The sequence below is a fragment of the Pristiophorus japonicus genome, chromosome 9 (genome assembly GCF_044704955.1).
Source record: "Pristiophorus japonicus isolate sPriJap1 chromosome 9, sPriJap1.hap1, whole genome shotgun sequence".
Classification (NCBI taxonomy): Eukaryota; Metazoa; Chordata; class Chondrichthyes; family Pristiophoridae; genus Pristiophorus; species Pristiophorus japonicus.
Window position 1 is genome coordinate 74561981 of NC_091985.1, and position 16078 is coordinate 74578058.

The window sequence follows — 16078 nt, forward strand, 5'->3', positions numbered from 1 at the left end:
CCACGTGGCTTCGTCTCCCGGAATGGTGTGGGTTTCTTGCAGGAAGCACATCGCATATTTCCCCTCCCGCAGGAGCGAAAAATTGTTAAATCTACGGTGTGCCTCTCTGCCGCCGTTGATGTTGAGGCTGGCTATGGTTATCTTCATGACAAAAGCAGAGTGCAACCTCTACCTAACCTATTGTGGGGGGGGAGTGGAGTCGTTTGTTGACCTCCACTCCTTCAGTAGCCCAGCGAGGAACCCTTTGAGCCGGCGCAGCTCAAGGCCTTGCGCCTTTGATAAGGGCCCGCCCGCGGCCATGGTTTTAGCGGCGGCGCGGACGGACGCGACGAGCAGCCCCGGCTCGGACCATCTTTCCAGGGCCAGATGGGCTCGGTTGCGGCGACCCTGGTTCTGGACCAAAAAGTCCCGGAGTTCCTTTGCAGGAATGAGGGGGGACTCAGCGGCAGGCACGAGGAGATCCACCGCCTCTTCTCCCTCGTCCCCCACCGTGTCCCCGTCCCCCTCCGGGAGGTCGCCGCCAGCAGCCGGTCAGTCGACCGCACGAGGTACGGCAAACAGCCCGGCCGCTCCATCCGACCCTGGCTCTGCCCCGATCCCACCCCCAGGATCGTTGGCAGAGGAGTCCCCACTGGGCTCTTTTAAAAGTGGTGCTGGGTCAGGAAGCGACAGCGGAAGGGGTTCCTCCTCCGCCCCAGGAACCGGGGAACACGGAGAGACCTGGCCAAAGTAATGCGCCAGGTCCCCCAAGTACCCCAGTTCCAAAGTAGAGGGGCGAGGGTTGTTGTTCTTCCCCCTCCCCGCCGCCACCCACCGGCCCAGCGTGTAGATGTTCCGTAAAATTATCATTTTCAGTTTCTGCCGAGTCGAGCAAATCCCGGGGGAAGTTGGATATTGGCTGGGCGGGCTCAGGTTCGGCCTTTTCGGCCTCGCCCGCCTCAGTCCCCGGGACGCTCGACCCGGCGGCAATGCATTCGTCCGCTGGCCCCACGCCCCCCACGACAGGCAGATCTTCCACGCCATCCCCGGGAGGCAGAGGCTGGGCAGCCTCGACTGTCTCACCCTCCCCGGGGACAGACTCCTCTCGCCTACAGCGCAGCTTGGGGGCGCTGGTGGGGGACGCGGGACACGCGGCGGGCACCGATTCCTCCGCGGAGGGATGTTGTTCCCCCTCCGCCTCATTGGAGCGGCGCCTCCTTTTGTTCCTGGGGGGGCGCGGAGGCAGGGAGACCTCCATGTCTGCCGAGGCCTCCCGCTCCACTCCTCCCTTTTTCTTATCTTGCCCGCGCCCGAGCCCCTCTGTGATATTGGTCAAGGGCTTGGGCACAGGCTCAGGGCACCCCGCGCTCGCCGGTGACAGGGTTGGGCTGAGCGCGGTGATCAAACTGTCTGGCGCACTGAGGGGACCCGCCTCTAGATGTTTCGCCGTCCTCCGCGCCTTCTTTCCGATCGGACGTTCTCCCTCCCCTCCGCCGGAGGCCGTGAAAACAAAGGCCCCCGACGATGCCCGCGCACCTACGGCTCCCAGCACGTGGATGCTACTAGGGGGAGGGGTGGCGGCGGCGCCAGCCTTGGCCGCCCTCGGTGGTTTGGCGGCCTTGGAGACGGGGCAGTTCTTGCGAACGTGCCTCACATCCCTGCAGGCATGGCACCGCACGCCGTCCGACGTCCAAAAGACGCGGTAGGCAGTCCCCTCGTGCACCACATTAAAATTGCCCTCCGTCGTCTCCTCCCGCGCCAGCCGGACAAAGAGCTGGCGGCGGAAGGAGAACACGTGGCGCAGGCTGTTCTCCCTGAGGCCGAGCGGTATGGGGTTGATTCCCGACCTTACCTTCCCCAGTTGGTGTTGGTGAGGGAGGAGGAGCCCAGCGGGAACAAAGGGCGGGACGTTTGAAATGATGACCCTCTGCGCGGTGGCCTCGAGAGGGTCCACCGGCAGGAACGTCCCGCCCACCGTGAGCCCCTTTTCAAGGGCCAGGGACACCGCCCGCTCCGACCCCAGGAAGAATACAGCCTTCCCAGACATCTTGGAGGCTGCTACAATGGCCGAGGGGCCGACTACCCCAGCCATTGCCCGCACGCACTCCTCAATGCTCATTGTGGGGTGAGTGTAGCTCTTGACCCCGTGTTTTTTTGTTATCAGTCTGAATGGTGGCAGGGCAGCAGGAGGCGCAGTGGATGTGGACGCCGCCTGCGCATATGGCCTTGCTGGCCCTGCCACCGGCGTGGATGGGGTCGCCATCACGGGGTCCCTTTAAGGGCTACACCCACCCCAAAGTCACAGGCCTTAATGGTCTTTAATTGGCCTCGTTGGTGTTTTGAGTAGAGGGAGCTCTTAATGGGGCACCCTACTCCCCTAGTTAACGAATGGGGAGGGGCCTTGCTCCCTCTGCTCAGTTGTCTTAATTGTTTTACAATTAGGAGGAAAGGGCTCTCAAAGAGAGGGGAGAGAGAGAGAGAGAGAGAGAAAGAGAGAGGGGGGTGGGAAAGAGGGAAGCTGCGAGGGCAGGTCTCCCCTCACAGCGATGGGTGGGTGTTTCTTGGGGTGCACTCCCCAGATGGCAAAAAACACAGTCTTTGTAGAATGGTCTTTGGGTGGGGGGAGAAGACGTCTTCACCTGGGGTAGCTGGAGCCACCCAGGCACACACTCCCAACGATGTTTAATAGGGTGATTAGTACTATTTCAGCCAGGTAGCTCCAGCTATCCCAGGCTAGGCAATGGGGGAGGGGTGCTTCAGTGGTGTGTGGGGCCTAGCTGTAAGCAAGACTCCCACACACACTTCCACACACACACACCCGCCGCGATGTTCCGGCCCTCGAAAGGTCTTCTTTCCTCCCCCCACCAATACAACAAAGTCTTTCGGGGAATGCACCAAAACACACCCACCTGTCGAAGATTGTAGAAATGGCTCTCCCTCCTTCCACACTGGATGGTGTTTTCTCAGGATGTTCTTTTCCCCCTCTCTCCAACTCTCTGTAGTAGTAAAAAATGATAAATTTTCTGCTCTCCTCCTCTCCCTCTGGATGTTGAATTGTAGTAAGCCAGCCCTCTCCTCCTCTTCCTGGGCTGGTCTCAGGGTTCACTCTCGGCCTTCCAGACAGGAGCTTCAGCAGGGAGTTCCTTCTCTCGCAGCAGCACAGCTCCAACTGAATAGGCCATGCCTCCAAAGCTCCACCATTGGTCCACAGATCCCTGAAAGTAGCAGGCCAGGTGGATAAGGTGGTTAAGAAGGCATACAGAATGCTTGCCTTTATTGGCCGAGGCTTAGAATGCAAGAGCAGGGAGGTTATGCTTTAATTGTATAATATTCTGGTTAGGCCACAGCTGGAATACTGCGTGCAGTTCTGGTTGCCGTATTATAGGATGGACGTGATTGCACTCGAGAGGGTGCAGAGGAGATTTACTAGGATGCTGCCTGGAATGGAGGACCTTAGTTATGAGGACAGATTGGATAGGCTGGGTTTGTTCTCATTGGAACAGAGGAGGTTGAGAGAAGACCTCATTGAGGTGTACAAAATTTTGAGGGGCCTGGATATAGTGGATAGCAAGGGATTATTTCCCTTGGTGGAGGGGTCAATTACGAGGGGGTATAGTTTTAAGGTGGTTGGTGGAAGGTTTAGAGGGGATTTGAGTGGAGGCTTCTTCACGCAGAGGGTTGTGGGTGTCTGGAACTCACTGCTTGGAAGGGTGGTGGATGCAGAAACCCTCACCACATTTAAAAGGTGCTTGGATGGGCACTTAAAGTGCCGTAACCTACAGGGTTACGGACCTAGTGCTGGTAAGTGGGATTAGATTGGATAACCTCTTGTTGGTGCAGGTACGATGGTAAGTACTGCAGGGAATCGAATATGGTCAAGGTGATCTCCTGGACTAGTTTCGATCACCTGGATGTGTTGTAGAAAAATTTTGCCAGATTTTTTTTTCCCCAATTGTCCTGGGTTGTTATCTGGTTTTTGCCTCTCCCAGAAGATCACATGGCTCCGATTGGGGTGGAGTGTAGATGTTTTCGGTGGAAGGGATGTCGCAGTTGTGTGGTGCGGACTGGTTGGCCTGGGTGCTCTTTACCTTTTCGTCATTGTTAATTGGTTTATATGTAGCCTTCAGGGCTGTTGATCAAGGGCCGTATGGCTCTTTGTTGGTCGGCGCTGTAGATTTCTATGTTTCTTTCTAAAGAGGGGTCTTCACAACCAATCTTTTCTTGTTTATACGTTTTGGAGGCCAATCCATCCATCTGGACCCTTATCTCGTCTGGTCCTGGCCCCCCAAAGCTATAGGGGCCGAAATTGCTCCTTCCCTTAAGGCCTGTTACCGCCGGAAATCGGTGGCCCGCTGCAGAGTACAATGGTCGCCGATTTTTCGTGTAATGGCCACCATTTTGAAAATTCCGCTCCTGCAGTATACCGGTGATGACCCACTCCCTCCATGTAGTGGACTACTGTGATAATGCAGCCATTGCTGTATTCACAATAAAGCTTCAGGGACAAGTCACATGACGAGTTCCTGAGTGAACAGCTATCTTTTGAAGTCTATGTGTTTGTGAGGTCATCCAGAAGATATCACATTGGCAATGAAGGATAGGATTTCTGCATAACCTAGCTGAAATTTTTGTTGGTGGACGCTTCAGCCAACCGACAGAGAGACTTTGAGGGCTTCATTGTTTTGATTACCAGCTAAAAATCCAAGGTAAATTAAAAGCACACTTGGCTGAACTGCCAGAGTCCAGATCGCCGTCCCTATAGGAATAATAGGGTGCTTGGGTGAGTTGCAACATCACCGTGAAACTTTTGGAGCGTATGTGCAGCGGCTAGAAATGTTTTTCACTGCGAATAGTATCATCAAAGTCCTCAATGATGAAAACCATAACCAGGTTGTGTTGGAAAGCAAACGGGCTATTTTCTTAACTGAAGCAGGCCCCGAGGTGTAAGAAACCCTGAAAAATTTGCTTGTGCCTGTCAAGCCAAAGGACACATCACTTAAGCCGATTGCACTACAGTCCTGAGCCCCTGGAAATTGCTGAAAGTTATCATTTCAGAATATGAGATCAGTTAACCGACGAAAGTATCAGTGAGTACATTGTAGCATTAAAAAAGCTATCTATTCACTGTCATCTCGGAAACTTTCAGGACCGAGCATTGCGTGACCACTTTGTTTGTGGGATGGAAAATTAAGCGACCAGAAGAAAGTTGTTGACAACTCCTGACTTGACTTTTGATTTAGCTTGTCAGACAGCTATGTCAATGGATATGGCCGACCAATATTCCCAAGAATTTTGTACCATTTCCAGTCGTCAGACAACCGAAGTGAATTGTCTGCAGCTTAAAAGTAAAAGGCAGTTGAGCCCCAAGGTCTCAGCAACTGGCACCATGCTATCGGTGCCTGGGACAACACATTGCCTTCACATATGGACAACTTTGAGCAGAGTGTTTCTTCTGCAGGAAAACTGGGCATCTTGCGAAGGCATGCCGACTGAAGAGTAAACCAACTTCCAAGGCTATAAGCAGAAATCCCCAGAGACTATATAGCATGGAAGAAAAGCAACAGGATAAAGAGGTACACATCATCAGGAGCACAAGGGTATCTAATAGCAATTCGAAAAGTATCATCCAAGTAGATGTTGCAGGAACCAAGATACTCATGGAAATCGACACTGGTGCATCCCTGAGCATAGCAATATCTCGACAAATTGCGTGATTTCCCATTGGAGAAATCCAAGATAGAACTGCAAGGCTACTCAGGAGAGAACATTCCTGTAATAGGTCGTATCACCGTACCGGTGAAATACAAAGATCAATTTCAGAGCTTGTCTCGCTTAGTAGTGGCAGGAAACAAGCCTGCCTTACTGGGAAGAAATTGGTTGGGATCACTGAAGCTGGATTGGAGTGAGATTTTTTTGTGTTGAAATGAGATTTGCATAGAAGAATGATGTCATCAAGAAGTAGCCAAAGGTGTTCTGTGAAACAGGCAGTCCGATCCAAGGTTTCAAGGTAAGTGTCAGAGTACAGAAGGACGCTAAACCAGTTTACTACAAGCCACGTCCCATACCATATGCACTCAAGGAGAAAGTTGAGCAAGAACTCAAAAGACTAGAGACCATCTCCAAGATAGATCTAAATAATTGGGCTACACCCATTGTTATTGTACCTAAGTCAGATGGTAAGGTAAGGTTGTGTGATGATTATAATGTAACCATAAAACCAGGTTCCAGAGGGTAATCTTCCCAATACATTGCCAAATGTAGGAGATTTGTTCACAACACTGACAGGTGGTCATATCTTCTCAATGTTGGATCTTACAAATGCCTACTCACAACTTGAACTAGATGAGGAGTCCAAGTCATGTGTCTATAAATACTCATCTAGGCCTATATCAATTTAATAGACTATCGTTTGGAGTGTCTTCCGCCCCTGCCATATTTCAAGGGGTGATGAATCAGATTTTGCAAGTCATTGAAGGGGTAGTATGTTATTTAAATGACATACACATTTCAGCAACAAATAGGAAAATTCATAATAACATATTGAATGAAGTCCTCAAATGGCTAGAGAAGCACAGAGTACAAGCGTCTGCTCGCAAGTGTGAGTTATTTCAAAACTCAGTGGAGTACTTAGGGCACAGAGCAGACAAAGATGGTTTACATCCAACCAAGGGAAAGCTGGATGCAATCTGAAATGCATCCACTCCCAAGAATGTCACTGAACTTCAATCTTTTTTGGGTCTTTTGAACTATTTAAGGAAATTCCTACCAAATTTGGCTACAGTGTTACATCCACTGAATGAACTGTTGGAGAAACAGGTCCATTGGAAGTGGTCAGAAGAATACAATGCAGTGTTCAAAGAGTGTAAAAGCCAATTGGTAGAGAGCACCATGTTAATTCACTATGACATATCTAAGGAGATCAAGCTAGCATGTGACGCATCTCTGTATGGAGTTGGGGCAGTGATCTCTCATGTACTATATATTGGGGAGGAGAGACCAATTGCTTTTGCTTCATGCACTCTCAGTGCCAGTGAGCATAATTATGCACAAATCGAAAGGGAAGGTTTGGCATTCATTTTTGGGGTCAAGAAGTTCCACAAATATTGTATGGTCGTAAGTTTATAATCGTTACGGACCACAAGCCCCTGACAGCAATCCTCCATCCAAAGTCCCCAGTTCCAACATTAGCTGCAGCCCAAATGCAGAGATGGGCTTTGATTTTGTCAGCATATACATATATTGACTACAGAGATCAGCTGATCTCAGTACTGCTGACGCTATGTCTAGATTGCTTCCCCATCACAAGTTACACTCGATAGGGAAGAAGTATTCTATTTTTCCATACATTAATGAACTGCCAGTCACAGCTGAAGAGATTGGTAGAGCAACCAAACGTGACCCAGTTACGTCAAAGGTGTATGATTACATTGAAAATGGCTGGCCAAATCAGATATCAGAGAAAGATATTCATCCATACTTCATTCATAGAAATGAATTGTCCATGGATAAAGATTGTATCATGTCGGGTGCAGGAGTGGTTATACAAAATAAATTCAGATCCAAATTATTAGTTCTTCATGACCAACATCTGGGAATGTGTGCTTGACCAAGACTTTTGCACACAGTTACTTATGGTGGTCAGGTCAAGATAAAGATAGGTACATTGTCAGTGTACTACATGACAATCGGTAAGCAAGAAACCACCATCAGTGCCATTGCAGCCATGGAAATGGCCTCCCAGGGTGTGGCAAAGGTTACATATTGATGAGCTAGAAGAACAGCAATTGTTCACCGTGATTGATAGCCATTCGACGTGGGTAGAGGTGTTTCCAATGTAGAAAATAACAAGTGAAACATTAGACATTTTGTGAAGATTATTTTCTTCATATGGCATCCCAGAAGAAATTGTGTCTGATACTGGACCACAATTTTGTTCAGAAGAATTTGCACAGTTCACAAGCAAAAATGGTGTGAAACATATCAAGATTCAACCATACCACCCTGTTTCAAATAGAAACATAGAAAATAGGTGCAGGAGTAGGCCATTTGGCCCTATTCAATTCAATAAGATCATGGTTGATCATTAGTGCAGCAAAGCACACAGTACAAATTGTAAACGTGCCCTCATCAAACAGATGTTGGATCCAAATCCAAAGAAACGACAGTTGTCATTGGACATAAATTGTTTAATTTTCTAATTGTGTATCATAATACTCCTCATACAACCACTGGCAGAACATCAGCGGAGTTGTTTCTCAAATGACAGCCATGAATCAAATTCTCGTTGTTAAAACCAAACTTGGTACAGTCTGTAGAAGAGAAACAATTAAGACAGAAAGAGAATCATGATAGAGGTAGAGTAAAAGAGTAAAGTGTGAAATTAAATCAGGTGAGAGTGAAGAACCATCACCATAAATGGTTAAAGTGGTTACCAGGAAGAGTAGTGAAGGTATATGGTCCTTGCACATATTTGGTCAATTTGTTTGATCATGGACAGGTTAGGTTTGTTCACATTGATCATATTTTACCTACAGATGTGTTGGTAAACCTACAGTTGAAGGTTGGAATGATTCGATTATTTCTGACTCATTAGATAGTTTTGATACAAGTAGAATACCAGTAGCATATCCTACATCAAATGTACTGGAAACAAGTCCAAGAGAAAGTCAAAATTTAAATCTGAGTCCGAGTCCGGTAGACTAACAGTCTGACATTGTAGAGAGTTTAAATGTAAATCAAAGGCACCCCTTGGAGGAAAGCTTTCCTCAGGATCAGTCTAGAATGAGTCTACGTTCGACACCATGTTTGTAAGATTCAAGAACAAAGGTATCCTCTTCGAAACAGAAAACCTGTAGTTAAGTTTTATTTGTAAATATGGCAAAATAAGGCTATAAGTTTTGTTATGTATAACCATGCAAGTTATGTATGATGATTGTTTGTTATAATTACTTCTTCATTAAGGAGGGAGAAATGTAATATATATATGCTCCACCTAGTGGACTATTGTGGCAATGCAGCCATTGCTGTATTCACAATAAAGCTTCAGGGACAGTCATCTGATGAGTTCCTTAGTGAACAGCCATCTTTGGAAGTCTGTGTGTTTGTGAGGTCGTACAGAAGATATCTCACCCCCTACTACTCCACTGCTGCCGATCCATCCTAAGTGCATCATAAGAGCGTGCAACGCCCTGTTCACCCCGAAGGCAAAATTCCGCCGAAAAAATCTTGCTCCCCCACTGTGCGGTGCCAAAAGCAGCTTTTTCTGCCAGTGCAGTGAGGTTGTAGTCCTTTTAAAAAGGCGGTGCGGCTCCCATTAAGGAGAGGACCTACTGTCGCAGCCGCCATGTTTTTTTTTGTCAGCCGACTGCCATATAGAGCCGACAATTATGCTCTCCCAGGTTCGGCCGGGCCGCCAACAGGCAGCCTGTCACCCCCTCTTGGGTGCCAGGCCGCTGGCCCAGCCGAAAACCTCCCTGGGGGCCCAGTGGACCGAACTTAAAGAATTGCATAGGCTTTCCTCTTTAAGTGAAGCGGAGAGCTGTGGTGACGTCAGCACTACGCTAATGACAGACAGCGGCAGCCATTACACCCGCCCCCAACTTCCACCCCTCTAGACTGCGAACTTCCGCTTACCATCACACATCCAGCCCCATTATAACCGACTTCCAGTCTGCCGGGAAAAAAAAGCCAAAGAGTGGAATTTCGCTCAAGAGGCCATTGCATCCACCGCGCCGGTAAAAACAAGAGAATCAGGGTAGGTGAGCCCCGTTTCCAGCGGTAGGCAATGTCGGCCCCTTCGTCTCTTATCTCATCCTGGCTTGTCCTCCCTGGTCGGTGCATGTCTCAGGCACAACCTTGGGCCATTAAATCAGAGACCCTAGACTAGAATGGTCCCCTTAATCTAACAGACTGTTCCATCCTGAGTTGATATACTAATTCCCATAAATTCCTTATATTCTGTCTTTTGTACTAATTAACTTTTAAATATCTTCTTAAGCAGCTCTTAAACAGACTCCAAATTCTACCTTAGCATTATAATATGGTTTAGTAATAATGCAAGAAACATAGGTTGGGCCTTCATTGGCCAAATTGAACGCTAAGAGGGAGAAATTCAGTCGTGCCTCAGTTGCGGCAGTAATCCAGGCATAGTTGTCATTTTAACACCTTGAAAAAGTCTGCACCTCTCACGGGAAATTTGTCGGCATTGGGCGAAGAGCTGAAAGTGGTGCAAATTCAACCATTACACATTTGATCTGGGGGAGCACTAACGAAACGCCAGCACTAAATTTTAACCGACCCATTGCGCATGATCTGATCTCCGATTGCAGTCCCGGGAAAAGCCGACTCTTAAAGGCGCGGCACCTAAAGTATGCACATGCACAGCCCTACCTTCTCACTGATCTTAGAGCGGGAAAATGGAGGAGCAGGGAGGAAGGCAGAGAGCACACCACTTCTCAGCCATGGTACTTGAGACCTTGTTGGAGGCTGTTGAGGGGCGCAACAATACCCTGCATCCTGGAGGAGATGGAATGCCATCTCCATTGGTGTTCAGGAGGCTGTGGAAGGAGGTAGCCCAGCACATCTCTGCCTGCGACATGGTGGTGACAGCGACTCAATGTCGCAAGAAATACAACAACCTCACTAGGGTCGTCAGGGTGAGTACCCTTTACATTAACCTTACAATGTGTTCATGTGAGCCTCACTGTCTTACACAATGTAAAGGCTTTGCAGTGCCTCTTATGTGTACCAGGCCATGCTCCTCATTGCTGGAGACACCCTAAAACCTCTCTATCGCCCCACCAGACATTACCCTGCCCATCCAAGCGTCTCTCACCTTCTAGCTCCCGACTCAGCCTGAGGATACCCACCAACACCTTTTAATTCTTCCTATGTGATCACAGGCCTTCAGCCTCATACTCATAGCTCTTTGTCTCCAAATCCCATCATTGACACATCCACTGTGCACTGCCACGCAGGCAGCGATACAGAAATTCACACCTCGAGACATTAGTATCGAGTCACTTACTGCAGACACATGTGGCACACGAGGAGCTATGGTGCCACTGACAACTTCTTGTTTTGGTCATTGCAGACCAAACTCGGCCACAACAGGTGAGAGCAGGAACGCACGGGAGGTTGGCAACCAGACCTCCAAGACTTAATTGCCATAGAGGAGCAAGTGTCCACCCTCATGGGCCCACCAGTTGGGCTGGTGGCAGCGGACGAGGCAGAGCCCCCCACGACAGTGCCAGTTTGTGAATGAGATGGGCGTTTTCTGCGAGAGCCCTGAACCTTTAGCCCACAATAACGATACCCCCTCTTTCTTGCCTTCCTGCCCCCTCCCCAACTGTTACCCACATTTGTGTTGCTTTGTGCTTACAGATGATGAGCCACAGCCTGCCTATCAGCCGCCGTCATCACACGAGGGGGAGGATGAGGAGGACGTGCAGGTGTGTGTGGCCACAGAGCGGGACCCATCCTCAGTGCCAACGAGTGGGGAGACCAGCTCGGTGGAGGAGTCCACATTCACAGGGTTTCCAGATACAGACGCTCCTGGCCCCAGTGGCCTGCAGCAACGTGCTGCGTAAGGGGAAGTTCGGGGGCCAGCTCTCCGGAGGGTAAGTCAGCCCAGGAGTCCTGCTAAGAGTCAGGCAGATGCACCATGCGAATATGGGTGCTTTGGGGAGTGTGCCTCGAAGCATGGATGCACCTCCAGCATGGCCCATGCCTCTCAGCAGTCCACGGAGACCATCCTTGCCAGTCTAAACCGGCAAGTGGCCTCAACGAGCGACAGCGGGGTCCCAGAGGTGATGGTGCGTGCCATGGTTGACATGGCAGCAGCCATGACATCACAGGCCGAAGCCACGCAAGGTCTTCGTGATGTCATGCAGACATTGGCATGCAATCTCAGACTGTAATGTTTCAAGCGCTCCCTGCGTTTATGTAGTTTCAAAGTGCTGCCATGCAAGCATTGTCTGCCGCTATCCTCTCTGTCATTCCCACAGTCAGACGGGAACAGACGGTGCTGCAACAGGTCAGCAATCTGTGTTCGCACATATTGCTCCTGATGCTCTGGCACTGCCCCCGAAGACTGTCAGTTTGCCGCAGGAAATGGAAGGTGCTGTTTTCCTCACGATCACCATATTCCGTCTCCCATCACTGCCAGTCCCGCCTTTGCACCCACCATGGCCTGCACCCTAGCCATCCCACACTGCTGCCACCCATCCCGAGGTGGCGCAGTCAGCAGCCGAGCCTTCCATGGCTGCAGCTCTTCCAGGGCACCCATGTTGATCATCTGTCCCGATTGCCTTGCTGCAGACACTGAGGCCACATTGAGGAGGAGCTGCAGGCGTAGGAGGGGGGGTGAGGCAGAGGGGTGGGAAATGCCGTAAGACCCAATGAGCAAATGTCTCCCCATGGGATGTATGCAAAAAATTAATCTACTCTCATGTTTGTTTTGAAGGGGTGGTTGCTCCATTTTGTTTCATTTGTGGGTCTAGCACCTCACTGAAAATGTCAAAAGTCTGATGTATCATTGTTTTCTTTGAAAGGGCGGATGCTCCATGTTGTTTTCTTTGAGGGTGTGGGGTTTTGGGGTTGGTCCAGCCATGTGTCTTAAGTAAACTCTTACTTTGACCATCTCCTTCAGCCTTTGGTGTATGACCTCGTCTGAGGCGCTGAAGATCTGCATCCAGCAGCTGAAGTGGAAGGAGTTTCCAACAGGACGTCGCCTCCTTTGTGATATCTATTGGCATGGTGTGTCTTTCCACGATAGTGAAGTTAGCCGTTCGGGTCAAGTCAACAAATTTCCAAGCTTGATGGAAATGATGCGGAAAATCAATTTTAGTCGAGCAGTTCGAACAACACAGGAATTGTTTCCTGATGAATACAAGTTTTATCCTCGCTCTTGGATTTTGCCAGAAGAATACTAAAACTTTGCAGATCAGACATACGAGTAAAGTTACCGGGGAGCGGAAGGAGCAGCGTGGCAGCCTAGCCCAGCAGTCTGCGTGGCCCCCAGTCTGCAAGCACCATCGGAACAGGCCAGGGAGCGGAAGGACCAGCGTGGCAACATACCACTCCAGGGAGCAGCACATGTTGGAGCAGGAGAGCAACGGCAGTGAAAAGGGAGTCATCAAGGTCTAGGTCGGTGATTGGAGTGCGGGCAGGTACTGCAGGAGCGGCAAGGTCGGGGCGAAGGAGCGGCGAGAGATTGTAGAGGGATGAGAGGCGTGAGTTCGGGGCCCAGGGGCAGCACGGGCCAGCCCACACTGCGATGTGTGCGCGCACTAGGTCCGTGCAGCAGAGCTGGTCTCCAGTCGTCTTGGTTAATCCTTGCTACTGGACCAAGACCTAGCTCTGTCAAGCCTGTGTGGTGGCTGGTGTGCAATGGTCATTGCATGTTAAAAAAATCCACGCACAGGTATCTTCCACCCTTCAAGATTTAGTTCGGACCTGAAATTTTAGGTCCATCATTGAAACACCCTGTGAACTTTTTGACGTGGAAGTAAGTCATCCTCGATTCGAGAGGCTGCCTATGATGATGATGATGATGATGGAGATGTGGCATTATCGTGGCACAATGCACGGTCATTATTATGCATCCTTCAGCTCCCTCCATTTCAGCAAACCGCCGCTGTTTAGCCCTGCCGCCGCCAACATTTGCACACAGCCTCCTCCATGGCAGCTGCTGGTCCTCGTCGATTGCTGACATTCGGGTGTCAGCAGGCTCCTGGTCCTCTTCGCCTTCATCCTCCTCCTTCTGAGGTGGGCCTGCGATCCCTACTAGCAAGGCCTGGGGCCTCATGATGGCCAAGTTATGCAGCATGCAGCACACCACAATGAATAGTGAGACCTGTTGAGGAGTATTGAAGGTTGCCTCCAGAGCAGTCCAGGCATCAGAATCGGTGCTTCAGCAGCTCTACTGTCTGTTCTATAATGTTGCGGGTGGCGGCATGGCTCTCATTGTAGCGTTCCTCTGGGTCTGTGGTGGGGTTGCAGAGGGGGGTCATTAGCCAGGTGGCCAGGCCGTATCGTTTGTACCTGAGCATTCCCGTGGTGATTGAAACAGTCGTGGCACAGTGCTTTCCGACAGGATCAATGCAGCATGTGTGCTTCCAGGATAGCGAGGATGAATTGTGTGTGGTCGCACACAAGCTGCACATTTAGTGAGTGGTATCCCATTCTATTTCTGAAGACCTCTGCATTCTCGAATGCGTGCAGTCAATTGCTCCTTGCACCCTGGAGAAGCCCGCTATCTCGGCAAACCACATGCGCGCTTATGCTGTTTCTCCCTGGTCATTAGGAAGACAAAGAAGTCCATTTGATGGGTGTCTGTGTGACGTCGCAGATGCAGTGATGTGCTGCGAATTGTGAGGCGCTGCATATGTCCTCTGATGCAGCCTGAAAGGAGCCGGAGGCAGCGCAATCCTGGTGCCAATGTAAGGCTGCAGGTCTTCCTGCAGGAGATGGCATACCTCTGTAACTACCTCCTTTCGGAAGCGCAGCCTTTTGACACACTGCTCCTCGGACAGGTCCAGGTATGAGCATTGTCGCCAGTAAAACCATGGGGTTAAGGCCTCCTCCCCCAACATCTAGGGGTTCTCTTCCTTTGGCCGCCGACATGGCCAAAGCCCATCTCTCTTGATGCCGCCTTGTTAGAGCATGTAGAATGTGACGCTTCGAACTAGTAATGCCCCTATTAAAGTTTTCCAAAATACTTTTTCTTAAACTTAACTGTTATGTGAGTCTGCTGCGGCAAACTCGGAGGCTCACACACAGTGTTCTGTGTAAATGTGGTACTGACTGTGACCTCCAAGGGAAGCACTTCCTCATCCCTTTAAGTAGTCACCAGTTAACCACTCTGCAAGCCTGAACCGATTGTTTTTCTAGAGGTTGTTATTAGCGGGCACTAAATGAGGCAGCCGCACATAATTTAGCGAGCTTGGCACAAGAGTGGATGTTGTACCAGGCCTGACGTTATGATCAGAGTGATCATCAGCAGCCAGGAACTAACAGTTTGCATCTCCGTTTCGGGCAGGGGGCAATTTCGGCCCCACTGTTTCAAATCCTAATGCAAGCTTTCCTTGGAAAACTAAACTTACAGGGGCCAAAATTTCCCCCTTCCCCCGCCGAAAACAGGGCACACACACCCCATTTCTACTGTTTTTACCACCGCGGTGGTTGAGGTGGCCTCTTGAGCGATATTCCGCTCTTTGGTGTTTTTTTCCAGGCGCACCGGAAGTCGCTCATAATGGGGGCGGAAGTGGGGCGGTGAGTACACTAGAGGGGCGGAAGTTAGGGTGGAACGGAGCGCTGATGACGTCCAGACGGCGCTGCATCAACCATGGCTCTCCCCTTCACTTTAAGGGGAGAGCCTGCGCGATTTCTAAAGTTCGGTCCACTGGGCCACCAGGGAGGGATTTGGCCAGGCCAGTAGCTTGGCACCCAAAGAGGGGTGCCAGGCTGCCTGTTGGCGGCCCAGACGAACCCAGGGGCATAATTGCCGGCCAAACCTGGCAGTCGGCTGACAAAAAAAATAAGATGGCAGCAGCGGCAGTATATCCTCCCTTTTAATGGTAGCCGCACCGCCATTTTGCAAGTACTCCAAGCACAGTGCATTGACAGACAAACCCGAGGGCATAATTGTCGGGCTGACATGACAGTCGGCCGACAAAAGAAAAACATGGCGGCAGCGGCATCCTCCATCGGGAAAAAGTAGGTTTTGGCACCACCCGGCGGGAGGAAGATTTTCATGGCGGAATTTTGTCATCGGTGGGGGTGGGGGTGCACATCGGTGGTTCACACTGATGACGTACAGATCGGCAGCAGTGGAGTGGTCGGGGGGGACCGAGCGGGTCACCACTGGAGTGGAATTTTGATAATGGCGGCCATTGCACTCCGCAGCGTGGCCGTCGATTTCCGGTGTTAAGAAGCCAAAAGGAAAAGGACAATTTCAGTCCCACATAGTTTCAGTCAGACATTAACCCCCTACTTGTCTCGAGCAGAAACATACAATCATTTAAACACAGTATTATTTGCGTCACAGTTTCATTCACATAACCATATATATTTTTAGATATTCCTAATTTCTAACAGT

At 50.2% G+C, this 16078-nt stretch overlaps 1 protein-coding gene across 1 annotated transcript in view; it reads left to right on the plus strand.

Moving 5' to 3' along the window:
* Positions 1–16078, plus strand: part of LOC139272634 (spermatogenesis-associated protein 7 homolog) — a 296319-nt gene that overhangs the window by 255993 nt on the left and 24248 nt on the right. The window lies entirely within an intron of this gene.